Source organism: Lepidothrix coronata, unplaced genomic scaffold (assembly GCF_001604755.1).
Source record: "Lepidothrix coronata isolate B3197 unplaced genomic scaffold, Lepidothrix_coronata-1.0 Scaffold8, whole genome shotgun sequence".
Taxonomy (NCBI): domain Eukaryota; kingdom Metazoa; phylum Chordata; class Aves; order Passeriformes; family Pipridae; genus Lepidothrix; species Lepidothrix coronata.
The window spans coordinates 1470791-1492077 of NW_016690188.1; the positions used below are offsets into that span (position 1 = coordinate 1470791).

General features: G+C 37.5%; 1 protein-coding gene across 4 annotated transcripts in view; it reads right to left on the bottom strand.

Moving 5' to 3' along the window:
- The window catches only part of VTI1A (vesicle transport through interaction with t-SNAREs 1A), a 273601-nt gene that overhangs the window by 86323 nt on the left and 165991 nt on the right, over window positions 1–21287 (bottom strand). The gene's annotated exons all lie outside the window — the stretch shown is intronic.

Sequence of the window (21287 nt, forward strand, 5' to 3'; positions counted from 1 at the left end):
AAAATCTGATAAGAAACAGCAATCTCAGAATGACTGAATATCTGAGAACACCTCATGTCATTTCAGAAAATGCAGGTAAGCAGAACACTGTCACAGGGACACAGAGACAGGACAGAGCATTTCCCAGTGAGCACTTGGTAGAGTGAAAGTTCCCACACATGGGAGAGTTAGGGTGGGAGAGCATTGCACCTTTGGCACTGTCACACTGTGGCATTGCACGAGGTCAGGAGTTTGTCACGGGGCACATTCAGAGCTTTTTTTATTGTTCATAAGCAACAGTCCTGTCATGCCAATAGCAGAAGTCCCCCTTGATTTAATGAAATCTACATTAAGGTACAGTATCACAATTTAGCTCTTGCCTTTAACCCCACTGCAGCACAAAGTGTATTACAAATCTGCTCCAGGAATCACTTCATCCAACATAGATATGCAGAAGTCTCAAGGGTGGAAAGTGGCAGCTGTTCAACACATTCACTCATAGAAATGTTACTCACCATCAGTATTTGTTTTGCTATTGTTACACAGTTATGTTAGCAGTGAAAAAGTCTGAAATATTTGTTTGCTTTTCAGAAACTATCCCATAATGGCATTTTTTTCCTGCACATAATGCTTCCTGAACTGCAGATTAATGAGTAAAACAAGTGGTTAAAGATATCTTTTAAATATCATTCCTTTCTCATTTTATAGCTCAAGAGCCATGTGTCTCTCTTTAACATGTGATTTGCAATGTAATACTCCGTGAGCTTCTATATCTGCCTTGTATAATAGTTTCAAATAAAATTTGGCTCTCTGTATATCTCAGCCTTGGGAACAGGACTGTTAAAATCCTAAAGGCCAAATACCAATATCCCTATAGGATTCTCATGCACATCTGCATTTCTGGAAAGATGATATTTTTAAGGGAAAAGCTTTCAATTAAACATTCCCCCAGAAACCATTGTTTTGCCCAGCTCTTTCTTGTTGCTCGCCTGGTAATGGAAACACCACAGGGTAAACCTTCACCATACAACAATTTCATCTGGTAGGTGCCCTAAGAATACATATTTGTAATAAGCTTTATTTTTGCTTAAATCCCCTTTAGATTTCTACAGTTGAGGTATAGCTGCCCAAAGAGAGTTTCTGTTCTAGCGAGAGGATTCATATCCCCACCCCAGGTTTGATCTTACCCTGTCATTTGCAGCAGAAAGTTGCAAACAACCCACTTGAATTGTGAATGAAGTTGCAAATGCCAAAATTTAGAGTGTCTTTCACATTTTTGCTTTCAGCTGAAGTACCTAAGGCACTGGGTTGTAGACACTGCAGATTCAGGTGTAAAAGTGTGCCCATTTTAACCTCATGTTTATAGTTCATCACCCCAAGTTTCTTGAAAGTTGCAATTTCCTTTTTGAGAAGGAAATTTCTCTGTTTCCATTTTGGCCAGGTGATCTTCTACATGCTTAGGGGTTTTTTGTTTGTTTGGGGTGTTTTTGTATTTGAAGAAATGCAGTTCAGCTATTGGAATAAGCAAAACATTAAACACACATATTTCCTTTAAATATACTATGACTTTTTTTGGTTGATTTTTTGAAGCTGGAATGACAAAGGAGTTAACAGCTAAAATCCAGAATGAAAACTGAGAATTCTTACGGAGAATAAGGGGCTGGGCTTGTCTTGGAGACAAAATATTCTGGTTTCAACAAGACACATGAGCCCAAGCAAACTGAACACTGACTGACCACATGCAGCAGATTTTTTTGTTTGTGTTTTTGCTGAACTAAGAAAGGATGCACCCAAGGGAGAGATTAACAAACTGAGGCTACTCAGTTCACAATGTTTGTTGTCCAAGTCACAGAGCAACAAAGAAAAAATGCCAGAAAGTCCAAATATTCTAAAATCCTATTGATTTTAACTTGCTGATGCTTCTAAAGCCTAGAAAAAGATAACCTGTGAGGCTGAAAGACCAGAAATACTGAAAATACAGTATTTCTGTATTCTGATGTGTGTGCCTATTACTAAACACCAACCTTCTGCAACATTTCTTTTTCCTTCTTTTTTTTATAAAACTATGAAGACCATAACCTTAGAAAACAAAAACGTTCTAATACTTGACATGCTTAGTTTTCTTACAGTACCAGACTCACAGAAACTATGCTTTTTAATAGGTCCTAATCTAGTGTTTAGGGGTGGGGTTTTGCCCCCAAGATCAAGATTACTGTCTGTGGTCTGTGATGTCAGCAATTAGCACAACAGATCATCGTTCTGCTCCAGTGAGATGCTATGCCAGTACATATTACTGAGTCCTACACTGGACATAAAAAACAACAAAACCAAAACCAACAAACTGAAGAGTGGGATTTCCAAAAGCATTCAGGACTGGCCGAATTTTACAGCCAAGGGAGTCAGAGGTAATTTAAAGCAAAAATAACAAAAACCAAATCCAAATAACTGTAACATTCGCTTTTACCATATCTTAACAACAAAGTATTAGCCTGAACAAAAAATCTAGCAACCAAGGTTCAAAGTTGTTATTTGCTTATAGCAGTCTGTTGGCATGAGACACCAGTGGAAGATAAGCAGAGTATTGATCACTGAGGGCAGACTACACAACATCCCCAAGTGTCACCTCCATAACAGCATTGAGAACAGTATCATTTTTGCTCTCCTAGTGAGGGCACTCTGGAGGGATCGCACAATAGCTGAAACGTTCTTGTGACATGAAACTGGGGCCTGGAATGAATATTTAACTCTTCTGATTTCATGTATTGAAATTGGCTGATGCAATGTGCTTCAGTATTAGGAAAAAGGACTTCTTTCTCATCCTAATATGTGAATAAAATAGAAGGAAAGTTCACGTGAAAGGCCTGTGGCATCAGACGTAAGACTACATAGTCCCATGAGGTCATGACTGCATCTCCTCCGTAATCCCAGTATATTCAAGAAAAGAATTGTTACAGAAATCTGCAAAACCTAGTTATGAAGATTATGTTATACCTAGAAGAATGTTTCACTATAAACCATTGTGTAATAAATCAGAAAATAAATCCAAATACAATCTCATTTTTCAGCTTTTAGACTGCTGTAAAGCACACAGGCTTTTTCACTGGAGTAATACTTAAGAATTGCAAAGAAATGCAAAAGCTGGAGTCCGGTGTAACTCTGTTTGCAATTCTCCTAAGCATGGGGAGTAAATGAAATGCAGATCTGTAAATTCAAGATCATTACTACGCTACTAAGGCACTCAAATCACCTTCAGATGTTGCTGCTGTTAAAATTAACAATAACAGGAGCACAGTTGCTAATGTTAGGACAGCAGACTCGGAAGTCTAGTCTATCAAAAAGGTTTGCCACTACAAAAGTATAACTACTTTGGCATGAGTTTCTACTGGAGTTGCAACTTACCAGCTGAAAAAAAGTACTTTTATTGTTAAAGCTTATGCCCTCCTCAAGCAAAATAGAATATGCTGGCCAAAGCTATTTTTTTTTTCCTGGTACAACCATGTCTACACTAGAGCTTTTGCCACTACACACATACAGCCAAAAATCACACCTCCAACTGACATTACGATACTGGCAAGTGCTTCTAGTACTGGCCTTAAAGCAATTATTTGTTCAATTGTTGCTTTCTACAGTCATCCCTTGCCCTAAAAATACTGTATTTCTTTACAGGTGGAAAACTGGAAAAAAACCAATCTATCGCCTTAGGTCTTGTTCAGCTGTTTCTTATATCAGGACAGGATTTTTCTTTTGCCTTCACAAAAGTTGAGTTCCCCCTCCCCTTACAAAAGGAGAATAAAACATTCGGGGGGGAACGTGAATCTTTAACCCCACAGCAGAACAAACAAACAGAAGTTCAGGTCAGCCCTTGCTCATCTTGCAACAGGGGCAGAGAGACAGAGAAAGAACAGAATTCTTTCAATCCTAATGACTACTTGTTGCCATTCTCTACATACCAAAGTGAATACAGCCCATCAGCTTTGAAAGTGCTATTTCTGTTCCTATTGCTGCATCTGCTAAAGCAGATTCTTCCATAAGCAAAATGTCAAACAATTTTCACTCTCAAAGCTCACACAGAAAGCCGTACTTTTAAGGGGACATAATCACTACAAAACCAGGGGGAGAGGGGACAGAAGAAGGAAGAAAGAAATGCTATTTCACAAAACCTCAGTCTGCCCTCCATGAGAAGACGATTTTCATGTGACTTGTCTTGGTTTGAGATTATAAAAACAACCATATATTTTGAAGCACATTTGTTTTCAATAGTTGCAATATTTTTTTACAAAAAAGATTATCAAAACAATGGCTTTCAACATTGTATAGGAAAATGGAGCCTAAAGTGTTTCATTTTACTTCTAAAGCAGCAGTACAGTACTTTCTTAATATCTACCTCTCCAAGCCATTTCCTGTGGTTTGTACTAAAATTTACCCTCCTCAGCCTAAATGGTAGTGTCAACCACGTGTGAAGAATCAACTTGCTTTTGGACTGAAAACAACCCTACCCTTTTAAAATGCCATGACTGTAGCATCACTAGAGAAGGTAAAACCTGTATGGATGTAGAGAGAGAACTTGCTTCTCCTTCTTCAGGTCAGTATTTTTTCCAAGGTAAGGGTCACAGAAGACAATTTGGAAAACGTCACATCATTTCTGCCTATGCTGCTTCTGTTCTGCACACGTTCAAACAGTTAAGTAGAGGCTTGAAGATGTACAGTGGATTTGGCTTGATACTAAATTAAACAAAATTTTCTCTTGGAAACTGTCTAGCAGAGCCCACAGAAAGTAGTTGTAACTGCAACTGGAATACTATAAGTTTTAGGGAAATTTCCATGTCATACACTGGTTTAATGCACTACTGGCACATGTAACCTGCAGAACTCAGATGTAGATACAGATTCTAAGTTTTGAAATATCCACATTTAGGGTTTTGATTTGAGCTCCTCCCCAGTAAAAATTTCTTTACTTCTGAGCACATAATGATACTTTACAACTACTGAGCTGTGCTATAACTCTTTACAGGTCAGAAAAACCTGAACCTTTCATTGTGCAAGCTAAGATTACTAAAGGAAAGTAAGCCCCACAGCCAGCCCATCTGATGCAAGGAGAGTGACATCCGGACATGTTTGGAGTATCAACACCTCCAACCCAGCTTCAAGCTGCCAGGAGCTTTTTCCTGTTTGGATTCAAATGTAAAGACACCTGGGATCAAATGCAAATGATCTCTTTCGATTTCATCCACAGTGACGTAAGGCAAGGACTCCTTGACAGCACCCAGAGGAATCAGCGTGCACAGCCTGCAGTTACTCGGGGCTACTCAGATTCCCCTACGCTGTTTCCTCAGCCCTGAGTTTCTCCCAAGTACTTGCTGCCAGCTGCACTGAACTGCACACAGAAGAACAATATGCAACAAACAGACATCATTAGAGAAACGTTATTTTTCTTATTACAGAAAAGTTGAGAACTTTCACAATACCTTGAAACACTGCTCAGAAATTACCTCTTCAGCTTGGCATCCGTTCCCTCTTTAGGAACAAAACAACCCCAGCAATTACAGGAAAAAGCCAAACTGACATAACTAAACCAAGAAAGCCTTTTATCTATTCATCTCACAAGGTTTTGTTTGGTGTTTGTTTTTTTTAACTACTTCTTAAAGGCTTGGAAAAAAAGCATTAGGTGCTCTTTGCACGCAGAACATTTATGACCTTGTTCGACTTCTTCGATATATTTCTTACTAATGCTTGCTGTATTAATGGACTCAGCCCAAGAAGCAGCAATGTCGAGCTTTTTAATTGCTTTACACAATCAAATGCTAACGTTTCAATCATTAATAATAACACTGAATATCATGCTTTGGAGCACAATGTAAACAATGTATGAAAAACAAATGCTTCAGCAGGTTCCTACCTCTCACTTTTTATTAGTAGTTCAGAAAAAGAAGCCTAAAAATAAATAGCATTTATTGTCACTAGAGAAAGTGCTACAGTAAAGAGCAGCAAACAACTGGGAGCCACAATTATAACCTCCACCCCTTACAGCCTTCACAGAGCCTTTGCTGATGCTGTCTATGTAAGCAGAGCAGAGCTGTCTGCTTCAGGGTTAGAGTTTTCTTGGAAATGTTTACTATAATGAGAGAATTTTGTGTTCTTTTTCTTTTAATCACAACACTGTCCAGTTCTGAGACCTGAATTGATGCAAAAAAAAAAAAAAAAGATCCAGATGACATTTCAAGGAATTTAATAATCAGATGCCTCATTGCACTGCCTGGGAGTGTGTTTCACATTATATTAAAATTATTGACACCCAGTCATGTTATGGCAAAACGAGCTGACACCATGCTTGGTTACAGCTGTTGCCACAACAGTAGTTACTTGGCAAACGATGTGAAAGAGGACAAAGTGCTATTGTGAGCTTATACCAAGCTTTTACACATTATGTCTCCAGCTCATAGAGAGGAAAGAAAAAAAGAAATGCTGCCTTTTTTTACCGAGCAACCACACTATGATTCTAAGTGAATGTGTTTGTCAAAAGATGTCAAAACTACCTCTAATCGACAAGCTATGAAAACCACAGAAGGGGATGGAGAAGAAGCACGAGATTCCTGCAAGAAATGCAACTCAGTCTTTGGGTAAATAAGATGGGGTAAGACAGAAAAAGGAAGGACAAAGAGCTCTTGGAAAGCAAACTTGCCCTTTGTCCTACAAAGGAGCAGCAGATCTCAACTGCAACTTTGTGGGAAGCATCAAGAATGGGTCACACTGTGAAGAAGGCCAGTTGTGTTCCCAAGGGACTGTCACAGGTTGTCTGCTCTTGAAAATCAGGTCTTTGTGACTTTGGTGAGAAGACATATACCTTCATGTCTACTCTCTTTGTGAGTCCATCCAGACCATAGAAGGAAAGGTTTTTACCTTTGGCTAAAATACTTGCATCTTGGTTTTTCCCTTCATGAAGTAGCTGGAGAGCCTGCCTTACCACACAGATGGCTTCCCATTAAAATAATCAACAACAATGTTGGAACTCTGTTCCTTGAAAGGAGGTTTGTCTCTGTGCCCAAGTGAGCCAGCAGAGGAAAAATCAGCTGCTACACATTAAGGAAAAAGTAACGCATATAAAACAAAACAAAAAACAAAAGGAAAGGAAAGATAATTTTCATCCAGTATTTAATTGCAAAAATATGGTGGGAGAGAAAGAAGACTCAAGAGAAACTCCAGGACTTCTTGCATCTAAAGCAGCCATTTTGCACTGTATGACAGAAATGCTTCAACTGCTGATTGGTGCAGAGACATGTCCTCAATCTTTTAGATCAGTTTACTGACTTTGATGGTTCTTTTTCCCTACACAGTGTTATTACTCTAAACCTCTCCTCCCATCTAGTCAAGCTCTAATCATGACCCAGCATTCATTCTGATGTCTGTGGTATTGAGACCCACACCCTATATTGATCCAAAACAAAAAATTCAGATGAGAGAAAACAGCCCAACAGTTGACCTATTGACTGTTGTCTATGTGAAAAAGTTGGCACTTTCCAGAAAACTTGAACCACGACGTAGTATTCAAGACACAAAAGCGATTTCCTCTTTAAGAACAAGATATCACAGGTGTTCACTTCTGCCAAAGGCTGTTCTAGTAGCCACTGGAACATAATATGTATAAACTGGTCCTACCTACTACGTGACAATTTATAGAAGAGCAGGTCTGGATTATTTTTCAAATTTATTGTAACAGGAGTTACAATATGCATATACATCATATGCAAGCAGTATAATTATAGCACTTGTTTACTTTTAAAAGGTGGGAAGACACTAAAATATTAAAAAAAAATATTTCCTTTTCCTCCTCTTTATTGCCCATTTATTATTTAAATATGCCCCTGCAGTGGGGAATTGCACTACATTATCACGAAAACTGCAAAGTGAAACTGAATATAAACAGAAAGTGACTGATCTCATTTCCCTGAGCAAGAGGGTTGAAGGCCAGAAAAGAAATAAATTGCTTAAGGGGTGGGATGTTAAGCAAATATTTACACAATTTTCCAGTTTTTATCAAACATAAAATATAATCTAATAATCATCTAAGGAATGTTTTGAGAACATTTTCCCTTAAGTATTACTCAACATTTAGACATGGATGATCAAAAAGTCGAGACCCACTCCCACCAAGCATACAGTGGTATTTATCTCAAGCTCTCCCTAGTAGGAGAGATTATAAGGATTAGGTTTCAAGCTTGTGCAATTGTCTTTAGACAAACACAACAATATGCAATAAACTACTATTCCCCAGATGACTTTATGAAAAAAAGCCCTATGCTAATGACAATTAAGACTGAAAGAAAAGAAGAGCCAAATGAGTAACAATGCAGGACAAAGAGGCCCCCTTGAAAGATGCAATAGCATGGAAGCCATCAAATCAGGGGGTGGTGGCTTTCCATGGGGGTAGGCATTCTCTGGGGCCACTTCTTGGCTTCCTCCTCACAAAGAAGTTCATTCCTCTAAATGACAATTACATATTCTCAGGTTTTGGATCAAAGAAAGCAGGGTGCAGTAGATCTTAAACTGAAGTCAGTCTCAGAACTCAATAGTTTAGGGCCAGGTTTATTAGCCCTCCCAACCAAACTCTATTATCCAGCACAGTCACAACAGTATTTTCCTATTAAACCTGTATTTAATTGGGTCAGTAGAGCAAGACAACAAAAGAGAAACTCTACTGTAAGCTTGTCTCTACATTTATAAAACAGCTTTTCTCTGGTATCTTGAGCATCTGCTCCTCTTCTCAGATTCAGAGAACAAGCACTTGGGCACAAGGTTTTCCACTGATTTCAAAGAACAGAATTATAAGTTTACAAAAATCACTGCCTGAAAAAGAGTGTGATAGCATTTTTGCAGCACTGCCTGTTCTTTGGGTTCATGCAACATTCACTACGCCAACTGTGTTGTCCATTTACAGCGGACATCTCTGACATGAGGTCCCTATCTGCTTAGTTGAGTGCAAAGGATCTGGAACACTACTAATTTTGTTTGTGTAGTTTCTTCTAAAACAATATTGCAACATGCTTAACATAATACATGAGTATTGTATAAATCCAAATATTCCATCTTACTCCAAAGACCACACTGGGAATTTACCAAGAAAAAGCTACTTGTGAGCAATCCCTGTTTGAAGAATTACAAATGGTTCATCTCTTTTGATCACTTTGATTCCTCAAAGAGGAATCATCTGATGGAACTGGCATGTGGGAGCTTAATTCTCTCACTCCTTGCTGGTAGAGCTTTAATAAATCGTCAATAATTAAAGATGACCGTTAAAATATGACCAACCAAGTGCACCAGCACATGAGATGTTCCATAAAGAATACGCTTCATGAAGAGGGTGCTCTTACAGCATCATCACCAGCTGTCACATTCAAACTTCATTCTATTCCAGCTTTCAAGATGTGCCTGCCACACAAATTGTCTAACAAATTTTCTTCTAACTTTACAGCTAAGACCAGCATCATGTCAGTGGATGTTTCAAAAAAAAGCTATTGAAATCCACGCTTTCTCCTTAATTAGAAATTGAACACCAAATTATTGGAATTTCAAAGGCTCACTAGTATGTTTTTGGTCATCAAGTTAATATACATGAGATAGAATTTTTATGCATTCCTCCATTATCTCTACAGCTTTACTCATCCATGTTTTGTAACAGACTACGTTTCTTTTTATTTTTCCATAGGTGAGAGGTGATGGTGACAAAGGTAATTTTGGCCAGAGGAAGTAACTTTCTACCTTTACCCCTGAGACTACACATCTCCACACCTTCCTTGAATGAGGAAACAGCAGCTTACTTTGTGACAGTAAGTCATAAAACATTGCATTTGTAAGGATAAATTTCTTCTTTGAGAAATCCTAGAGTACTTAACAAACATTTGTAAAGTACTGATTGATTGCAAGTTGACAGCAGCCAGCAATAATACATTGCAGTCCACAGAAAGCTATAAGAATATCATTTCTGACAGAAGCAGTAAGGAGAGATTGATAAGGAAGAAGTAGTTGCCTGGGCTAGCACATCAGATTTAAGACTACTGCTTTTCTACATATATATACATACTTCATCATTATGTCTCCAGGGATGCATTAATTCTATTTGTTGAACCAACACAAATAGTCTTTTCTGTCTGCAACACACCAAAAATGTCACCCAGCAAAAGAGCCTGTCACCTGTAGCCCTCAAAATAATATTATCTGAAGAAGATAACAAAGAATTGATACCTCCTCTTTCTCATATCTATGTTCAATAGTTAAGGAGATGAAGCACACACTCGGTAATGGACTATTATGGGAAATCAGATACTCCACACCCCTCTAGTCTAAATTCTTCCCATCCTTCTCTTTCCCCCGCTTTTAAACCTATTTAAGCCATGACTCCAAATCAGGATGGGCACTGCTAGCAGTTAGTCCATCATTCACCAACTCTCATCAGGTCATGTGAGGGCCATGCACAGATTAATTAAGGGCACTTGCTCTTGGAATGCTTTGCTGTGATATGGAACATTATCCTCATTTTAGAGATGCACAGAAACAGATGTGTCCACAGTTACCCAAGCTATGCCCAGGACAAAGCTAAGAACAAAATATCAGTAGCCAAATTTGATTGTTTTTACTGTATTGGGATAGGAAAAAAAAATCTCATCACCTTTATAAGATTAGAAATAAGTTAGTTACACAATACCTCAAAATCAAAAGGTAACACATCATGAAGCACATGAAAACATGCAAATACTTAATATTCAACTTACATGAAATACTTATGAAAAGACTATAAAAGGGACAGTTATAGCTGAGTCTTTTGTATTATTTTTAATATTTTAACCATGAAAATACTGTATATTTTGAAATATATATAATAGCTCGTAAAATGAGATGTTTTCTTCTCTTTGCTCATGCACTTGAAAATACTTTATCTCTAAAATTCATGCCAGCATAAAAAAGTCCTAGTAAAAAAATCTTCTTTCTTCCCACCTCAAGATCAAAAAAAAGGAATAATATAATTGGCTTGCCTTTGAAATAGATTTAAAGGCTTAGAAAGCTATTTCCTTATGTTTGTAGGAGTAATGGAAAGTGAACACACTTTAGTACATGGACTTTGTTAGTGGGTATATGCCTCATGCCTCTGATTACATCTGCATTATGTTGGAATAGAAACCAAAATGAAGATCTCCTATGTATTAATGATTTGCTGCTAGTTTTTTATACAAGAGCATACAACAAGAAATTAATAAGCCCTCACCTTGACATTGCTGCTTTAAAAGATGACCTCAAACTGGGCTGAGGAGCTGGTGCTCACAGAACTCCGCCTTCACGAGCAGCTGTGTGTGAAACTCAGGACTCCTCCAGCCTTGCTGACCTGCCAACTCACTCTCAGCCATAACACTTCCACCAGTCCTTTCCCTTCCCAGTCTACTGTCAATGCCAGCCAGGCCTTCACCTAGTGATAAACCCAACTCTATTTCTTCATAAAAAACAATGGGAAGCGAGACTGAGTCCTCCAGTAAAGATCTTAAATTCTAGGCCAAGTTGTGAAGCAAAACACTAAAATGAACATTACTGTTTTAATACAGGATTATGTGATCTTCCACCTCTTGACAAATGTGCTAGCAAACAGGATTTTACTTATCAATTAATTTTTAATATATTTTGGTAGTTATTTTTTGGTGCTCATCAAGTATATTTTGGGGAAATTGAAATATCAACTGATTTCCTTTGTTTCTAGCACAAATACATCCATTCACCTCTATCCCTTGACTAAGATTGGGCTTTGCTGTTGCTGTCTGTTTTATTCTGCTTAAGCATTGCTGAAAATGAAATGAAATTAAATCAACTGTGAGAGAAAGCAACTTCTTGTCTCCAAAGTTTTGAAATGACTGAACCTTCTCATATTTAATAATTCAGACTTACTCCTCTAAATTTTGTCCAGGAAAATAAGATGGTCTTTATATTCCAAAGATATCTTCACAAAAGTCTGCAGTACTGGATTTTCTGACGCTGAGTGATTATGAAACCCGCTTTTGTTCTCATAACTTCATGATGTATATCTATAACTCTTTCTTGTTTGTGAAGATAAGACCAGCCTTGTCTCTCTAAATGCCTTTTCAAAGGAAGATTCACAGTTGTTTGACTTTTGATCTGTGTGGCAACTAGCTCAACCACCTGCACTGGGTTTGAGCAGTTACTGAGCTTGCTTTGTACCAGCTTATGAACACAGCAAGCCTTTTACACTAGAACAAGCCGATGTGTGAATACACCAATTTACAATGTAAATACAGGGTCCAACAATATGGGCATCTTTAATGACCAAATGTGTAAAGTGCATATATTGTTTACTGATTATATCATTAAATAAAACAGATGGCTCATATTCTCCACCCACCTACAGTGGATTAAAACACAATGGTGTAATAGTCTGGTAAACTGGTAATGTGAAACATTGCTTTGTACTGGTGTAGTAGTATAAATAGCTGTTCACAAATGAGGTACAAAGCCCCACTGCCACTAAGAGTAATTAGCTGAAGGCTGTACTGAAAGAACGCTACCTTCACAATCAACACGTGTGTGCCATTTACACTGCAAACTGCATTTGAGAAATATAGTGGTGACAGAAAGGAACAAGGAAGTTTCTTGGCATGGATAAAGTAGAACATATGCTTCCCAGCATCTTGGGAAGACCAGGCACACTTAGAATCATGTTTCTCCAGCAATTCCCTATTCAAATGCATTATTTGCGGCCATGATAAGCATGTCAGAGAAACAACAGTGCTGGGGTTTTTTTGCTTGCACGAACATTTTTATCAGGAGGAAGGCAGGGAACTAGTGAAAAAATAATTTTAAGATGTGATTTTTATTCAAGAAGAAAAATTACCCATTAGCGTTGTAATCCTAAACTATCCATAGATCTACTAAATCTAAAATTAAAAGACAAGATGTAAACTTTGCTCTAACTCACAAATATTACAAAAACTTCTGGGTTACATCCTGGTTAATACAGCATATTCCAAGCTAAACAAGAGTTCTTAGGTAATAAATACCACATAGTAAGATCCTGAATGCTAAGCCACATTAACATTCATGGAAAAACGTTAATATTTGCAGAAGGTATACAGGTCAGTGAAAAAATCTCCTGCTATGTTTTTAAACTGGAAAATACTAATACCATTTATAATTCTAACAAATTGTAGCTCCTGACTTCAAATTCATTGGCTAATTTTTCACGACTTCAAAAAACCCCACCCAATTACTAAACTGACTTTAAAACATGACTTTAAAATCTCGGTTATAATCCCGATTCTAAGACTGAAGGAGCATTAGAACTGAAAGTATAGGTTTATCTGAAACAAGCAGGCTGCAAGAGTCTAGCCCTTGCTTATATTATTCTAGATATTTCTGAAACAATTTTAATGATTTTCAATGAATTATTTTAGAGCTACGCAAATGTTGCAGAGAACATAAATCCCAGTGTTTATGGCAAAATTGTTTTTCTCTGTCTTTCCCCTTTTGCTTAATTTCCACATTGACCTTTCTTTGCCTTCTTGATTAGGCTCAAATCATAGAATGGTTTGGATCTTCCACACTAGTTAAAGAGCCAGCCAAAATTAGCAAGTTTTCATCCTTCCTATCACCAAGTAGACTAAACAATCTCTCTTTGTATGGCCAAAGTTTCTCATCCATGACTTTGTTATTCTTCAGAGAGATACTCAGCAGGTTAGTGATGTGTGAACATTTCTTCTAAAGTGTTTTAAAGGTCCAATACAACATATTACATGCTACCCAGGGACATAAATTCTTCCTCAATTTTGGTCTTGTCCCACAGCAGCATTAATTTATCTGCAACAAACTCAGAGTGATCCTTGTTTTCCTTAGCTGTTGATCTCTCACAGTCCAAATTTATGGCCTTCTTTGCAAAACTACAACAACAACAATAAAAACACCACCACCCCACCTCATCCCCAACCAAACTTTGCTCAAACTAAAAGAGATCCTTTTTCAATACTAGAGCTGTGGATGAGCAAACTACTCAAACAACTATGACTTGCAGTTTCAGGTCCTGGATTTTGTGGTAGAACTTCACTGACTGACTTGAACAAAAATTGTACTCAGTAAATCCTGAGTTTTCCTTTTTCCAGATGTTGCTCACCTAATCTCTTATGTCTCTTGAGCACAGCCAAAACCCTGACCTGCTACTATGACCTAGACTGAAAATGATCTAATCTAAAAGATGACCTAATAAGGACAAGATTCTGATATCACGGCAGTTTTAAATCAGTTTAAATAGTGGCTTCATTGTTTTCTTAAAGATAAAGTACTTAGTGTGTGACCAGAATTGTGCTGGAAAGCTAAATTAATTTTTCTTATATTAAAAGATGAAAATTTCAATCAAAAGTGCCAAGTGCCACTGGAAATCATACTCAGAATGCACAAAAGAGGGTCTTTACCTGATAAAGATTAACAAATATGCTGCAGACACATGATGGCAGACTAGGTAAGTTAATTTGCATTTCTCCATTTATTTCCAATCACTAGCTCTGTCAAAAATGCTAGTGCGTCACACTTACTGTATTTTTCTTTAAATGTTTAGAAGTGCCACCAAAAAAAAGTTAAATCTCTGTACTTTGTGGTTTTTGTTAGAGTTTCAAATGTTGCTTTTAGTATACAGTCTAGTTTTAGTCTTATGGTAACCTTAAGGGAATGATTTAATTTTGGTGTCTCTATTTGTAAAGCTCAGTGACACCTACACATGAAGCTACTGTTTGGAGAAGCTGAGCTTCCAGGATTTGCCTATTAGAACACTATCAAAGTCTTACATTTTTACATTCCTGAATCCCATCAAAAGGCTTGGCTTAATGAAAACTAGAAACTGTAATTTAATTGTGTACACCATTATTTATGTTCTGTAATTCTTGAAAAGTTCAGCAGAAATTTCTTTCCACAGCACAAATCACCAGAAACATCCCCAAATTCACCAGCACATAAAAGCTCTCTGTCTACCCAGGAAAAAGGATTTGGGCTAAACATTAGGGAAAACTTGGAAATATCTGATTGAAGAGATGAGGAACGTTGAGCAGTGCAGAGCAGGCCAAACAAATATCTGTCAGGACTGAAACAGGGTCAGTCAATCCTGCTTTAACGCAAAGGGATGAACTTTCCTGAGATCACTTCCACTTTCTATTTCTTTTGGTAAACTTATGGATCAAAATGAAGTGACAAGATATCATGCATATCTGTGATATGCTGCATTTAGGAATTTATGGCTTAAACACTCAATAGTAAAAGGTATGTGCAAAATGTGACGTATATATATTGTTCTGCCACAGTTACAGCGTGAGTGGTGTCAAGGACATGATCCTTAATCAACTACTAGCCTTAAAGAGTTTGACTTAATTGATTTCTGAAGAGTTGTCTCCAATTATTTCAGCAATCACCAATGTCAGCTTTTGCTAACAGGTTCCCTGCTTCAAACAATTCTACCACATTCAAAATATTTTTACTACCTTCACCATTCCTCAATATCATGTCAGAGAGAACTCATCCAACTGGAACTTACCTGAACTACTGCAGTAAAGCACCGCACTGACTATGCTGATACAAGACATGCCTTCTCATGAAAGCACGTCATGGGACACCTATTGTGGTTCAGACATGACAATGCTGACTATGAAATGCCTTTTGTTTCACTCATTTCACTATGAACCATTTTAGGCTCTAACTGCTCAATGGTAGTCAACATATCTCAGTACAGAAAACAATCACAAAGGGTTACATGATACTTAACCTATTACGATGCTTTACATTCTTGGTATTTGCAGTCTAGGACTAGCTAGGATAATTATCCACTGGGATCCTGCTTTCCTGCAGAAACACAACTGCGCTTTAGATAATGTTCTTTCCAGCTGTTCAGCTGGATACAAGTGATAGAAGGGGGGGCAAATGAGATAGTAATTCCAGATGATAGAAAAGAGGGAAAGGAGAGGACAGAACAAAGGCCATTGTACATTTCAAAAAGGAATGGAAAAAGAGAATTAGAAATATTGTCTGAAGAATGCTGAGAACCCTGCTCATAATAGACCTAGTATAGGCAGCTTGACATGTGGATAAAGCTTTCCAACAATCTGAAAAATAAAACAATGCTATGGCATAAATGCTTCTATCTCAACAAATGAGGGACATACCCTTCTAAGGCTGCCTGGGCACAAGGAGATTAAAACACTGACTTATTTTATGCCATGCATTTAAGTTATTAGATGTAAAGATCAATCATGATGCTCCTTTCTTTTCAGGTTTGAAGAAAACTTAACTCTGTATCAATGAGGTTGTTAGAGATGAAGGTTTGCAAAGGCTAAGCTGACATTACACTAATCCCAGCTACATGTGGCAATGTTGAAATTGGTCCCATTCTGTAAGGCATTCAGCACCCATGACATGGAACTCTCTGTGTACACTGATGCTGCGGCTATAGTGGTTATACAGCAGCTCAAAAGACTTCTGCACCTTCCATGGTGCATGAACTGAACAATATTTCTAACATTGAATGAAAGTAGATTAAGATTTTTCAAAAGCATTTTGGAAATAACACTCATAACACTGTCCAAGAAAGATAAACAAGGTTTATAAAATGGCTCTCAATTATTAAAAATAAGAAATGCATCTTACATGCATCAGATCATGCCATACCTGAACTAAGAACAGGGAACACACGGTGTCCCATACTATTTTAAAATATTTGCCGTTCAGACTTAGAGGCACATTTCCTGTTTTTTTGGTTGGACTCCTAATGATGAAGAATGCTCACCCTTGGGAATTTTGCTGACACTACATTTATGTTTTCCAGATGTTTTGTCCATCACTTCAATAAAGAAACAAGGTTTCTTTTTAAAGTTAGAGATGAAGAGAGGAACAACTAGTACTAATTAATGCCAAGGTTTGATCTGGGATAACAAGCTGTATGTTCCTTGTCCAAGGACTATATTGTGATTAACACCACCACAAAGCTTATCAGTTTCTTTCTGAAAAGATTCAACAGTTCATAATTGATAAAGGTTAGTTGCATAATAAAATACAAACATGTACAATAGTGTAAGAATCATGTTACTGTATTAAATGTTTAAAAGTCAGGAAAATTTAAAAGAAAGTTATTATACTGACAGTAACAAGCATTAAAATACCCTATGTGTGTTTTATGGTTTCCAGTTAACAACAGAAATATTAAGGACATGATTTGCAAGGAGCACAATAAAAGCTATGTTGCCCCAAGAGATGACCTGGAATCATTCTGCCACTCACTCCCCCCTTATTCAGCCTCCCTTCAGCTAAGGGAATTGCTCCTCTGGTTTAAGTTAACCATATGCTTAAATATGTTCCTGAATCAAGGTCTAAATTACTGAAGTAAACAGCTGCAGCTGTAAATATTCAACATGGAGCAGACGCTGCTAGAGGATTTACTGTTTCAATCATTTTGCAGTGCAGAAACACATCCTGAAGTAAAAGTAGAAATATATGTACCAAAAAAATTGCTGAAACAATTTCTACTCACACTTCTTTTGGTTTGAGACCAAATATGTAAAGTTCCTGCAGCAAAGAGGAACTCCTCTATTAGCATGAAAACAAGGCAAATCTAAGTGTATGTTAAACCTCACCCTGGATCAGTGATACAAAGACCTGCCTTCAGAAAACTGCAGAGACCCGACAGTCATGACCTAGTGTGACTGATACTGAGACAAGCTTTAGCTCAGAAGAAAACCTTTTTTTGTTATGGAATTTTGGAGATGGAAACAGAGATTGGTAGGGAAATAGAGGGAAATGGCAGTGGTAACACTGTTTTGGTTTGTGTCAACACGGACATGAGTATCTCTGCTGCTGTTCTTCAACATATGGAAATGTGGGCTTTCTAGTCAAACAAGAAGGCAGAACAGACATCACTAACTTTTTACATCTCTAGTAGTGTGAGAAAACAAATAAAAGAGTCCTGTGCATACACTGCTGAATAGATCCTACCAGGTCAGTGGGTGGAGGTTGAGCATCCCACACCCTCTTTAAAGAACTGCCCTACACTGTCTCCTCAGCCTAATGACCACAACTTCACCACTGCTGAAGCTGTTTGAGAACTATTAGAAATGACTGCAATCCAGGCCCAAACTCTGAAGGCCAATTCTAAAAAACATGTTTTAAATCACTTCTGCTTAGGACCAGAGGCAAGGGACACCAGCTGGATGCTGGGAAAATTCACTTAGATACCTGGAGAAATTGCCTATTTCAACTGCCCAGAGAGGCATTAGTACCTCCAACCTTGGATGTGTTTGAAACTTGACTGAAGAAGACTCTGAGTAACCTGCTCTAATGAGACTTGCTTGAGCAGGAGGTTGCACCAGACAACCTCTAGAGGTCCCTTCCAACCTAAATTATCCTACGATTCTCTAAAATGTCGAAAAATAACTGTAAGGTCTGGACTCTCCTGGAGCTCAAAAGTAGAAGGAAGTTTCACTAGAAGTGATTCAAGAAGCAGAACTCTCAGTTTTCCTGGAAATAAGAGTGAAGAAGCTTGACCTCAACTAGCACAGGGGCAGGCATTCCATTTCTGATTGTAGTCACATTGGTCATGCATCTGTTGGCAAGTCACATAACTTACTACCTGAGAGCTGAACACTTACTGCTTCATTTCTAGAGGTAGTGTCTCTGTCCTTATGGAAATCAAACTTTAAAAGTCTCTTTTATAAGAGCAGATGTGTTCATAAGCTTCTCAAAGCATCACTGATAACAATTCAGAAGATTGAAATCTGAAGATTAAAAGGGAATTATTGGCATAAAAATTTCCTGGTAAACCAGACTGGGTAAAACATTGACCTGGAGAGTAGCAGCTGTTTTTCTAAAGTATTTTTTCCCCACAGTTTGAAGGGGGGTAGATAGAACTTATCTGCCAATTGAATAAAGATTCAAATCTACTAAAATTTTTATCTGGTTACTTTTGGGTTTGTTTGTTTCCCACTGGGCCGTGTGTGGCTTGGAGACTTTCCAAATTCTTTTCTTAAAAGCTTTTCTAGGCTATTGGCTTAGGATATGGGCAAAAGACTGAAGATCTTCCAGAACACATTCTTTTCTGCTTCTTTCTAGCACACTCTGCACTCCTCAATTCACATTGGTGTAGAGGTCAAGGGACAGAGAGCTGAGATGACCTATTCCAGTGCCACATCACACTCACTATTTTCTTCCTAATTTCTAATCTAAATCTGCTCTCTTTTAGTTTGAAGCCATTCCCCCTTATCGTAGTAATGCAATGCTCTAAGAGGAATATACTAGGTTAGCAGAATCTAAGTAGATTCTACCAGAAAAAAAAATAAAATATAATGAATGTACAGGTCATTTCAATGTAAGAATATTTAAAAACATTTATTAGAAAAATACTCTTGCCCACATACCTAATATACTGGGAGACAACAAATTCCAATACATAAAGCTAAATACCTTAAACTGCTAGAGCAGCAAACTGGGATAGGAAGGGTAAGCTATCCCTATCATGACACTGATTTCCTTTGTGAACTATGGCAACCTACAAAACCTGTCTCTGCTTTTATTCCCTGTCTCCAGAACGTTTAATGCACACACATGGACAGGGAATTTTGGTTATATGAAAGCAGTAATTTAGCCCTCTAGCTATCTAAATACCTGATCTCTTAATATATTTGTCAAGATTCAAAAGAGAGGCTGCTTTACCTTTCCCAAACAGTAAAATTAGAAATAGTTAGGCATTAATTTGAGGCACAGGGTGTTAGCCTGGCACATGACTTCAAGCATATCAGCAAATACATATTGTGGGAACAGCAACTACACTGAGTAATGTTCAGTTTAACATTACCTTTCCTGTATAATATTGATGGGAAGAATGATCCTCCAGTGTCTTATTTTATTGGTTCCAGTAATTATGTGAAACACTGTGTGGTCTGTACTGAAGTATGCAGAAATTAGGACACAACTGCCAATCTGTGCTAATTATATTTCTTACAGTTGTATTTATCTAATTCATGCTGATTTCTTGGGGTCTGTATTTTAAGATTATTCTTGTAGCTAAACAACATTGGGATGATGCTGAGCCTGGGATAATGCCCAACTACTCAACAGTCACAAACAAATTAAATTCACTGTAGGTCTATCTATTATGTGGTTTCAAATAATATCCTGAGAATCATCTACTGCAAGCTGCTTCTATGCTGGCATTGCTTTTGGCATTGCTTTTACCTGAACTGAGCTTAAATCCTAACCTGCCTTTCATCTAGATGGGTGACTCAGCTCAGCATTTTTGTTGAAGAAAAAGGAAATCCAATGACTTCCTGACACACAGAAATGTGCCATCGTGGTGTTCGACTACAAAATCCTTTTTTCTGGAAAGAAGAGCCCAAGTATATTTCAGAAAGATCGTATTTTTTATTTGGCTTATGGAACACTTATAAACTAGGACTCCTAACTGTGATTCCCAAACAAAAAACAAAGTCAAAGGTTACAGCATATGTTTTTGTTTCAGCTTCTTCAAATTACTTGCAAATGTATTCAAACACAATATGAGGAGATACTTTATTTTATTGAAAATAACAGACTACAGGGTGCTGCAAAAAAGGCTGGGGTACCTCAAGCATAAACATGGAAAGAATACATTGGTTTAGAAACCCATAAATCCTTATTTGAATCTGCCAACCTGAAAGCCAAGTAAAGCCCGAAAAAACTATTTTTCCTAAATGCTATGTCTGATTAAGCCATACTATTAAATGACAGCTGAACTTTAACATTAATATGATATTATTTAAATAACTGCATGATTTTTTTTACACTAAAATGATGAATGATTTTTGGACAGCTCAATTGACATAAAGCAAGAAACCCCTTTAATGAGATTTGACAAAATGGAGACATATGCAGAATATTCGTTACAGCTCATGTCGCAGAGCCCTTCCTGCGGAGACTTGGGTTCAGTTGAGTCTTTTATTTTGTTCATTTTTTTATAGTTTATTTTGATTGTCTACAGGCACTGAACCATCCCTTTCAATTGCCACTTCCTTTCTCCATGGATTTTGAATTTAGCTTGTGTCATTTACATATTACTCTTAATCAGAGAATTTTATATGTTACGGTTTGGAGTTGGAATTGTAAGAAATCTGTGGAATGAAGGCATGAGGTTCAGTCATTTTAACCTTTGTCAATGTGGTACACAAGGAACTAACAAAGGTATTTTTATGAGGAGACTAGTGGAGAGATATAGCTTTATTTAGTTCCCAAGCCAAGTGACAAATCAACAACTCTGCTAAAAC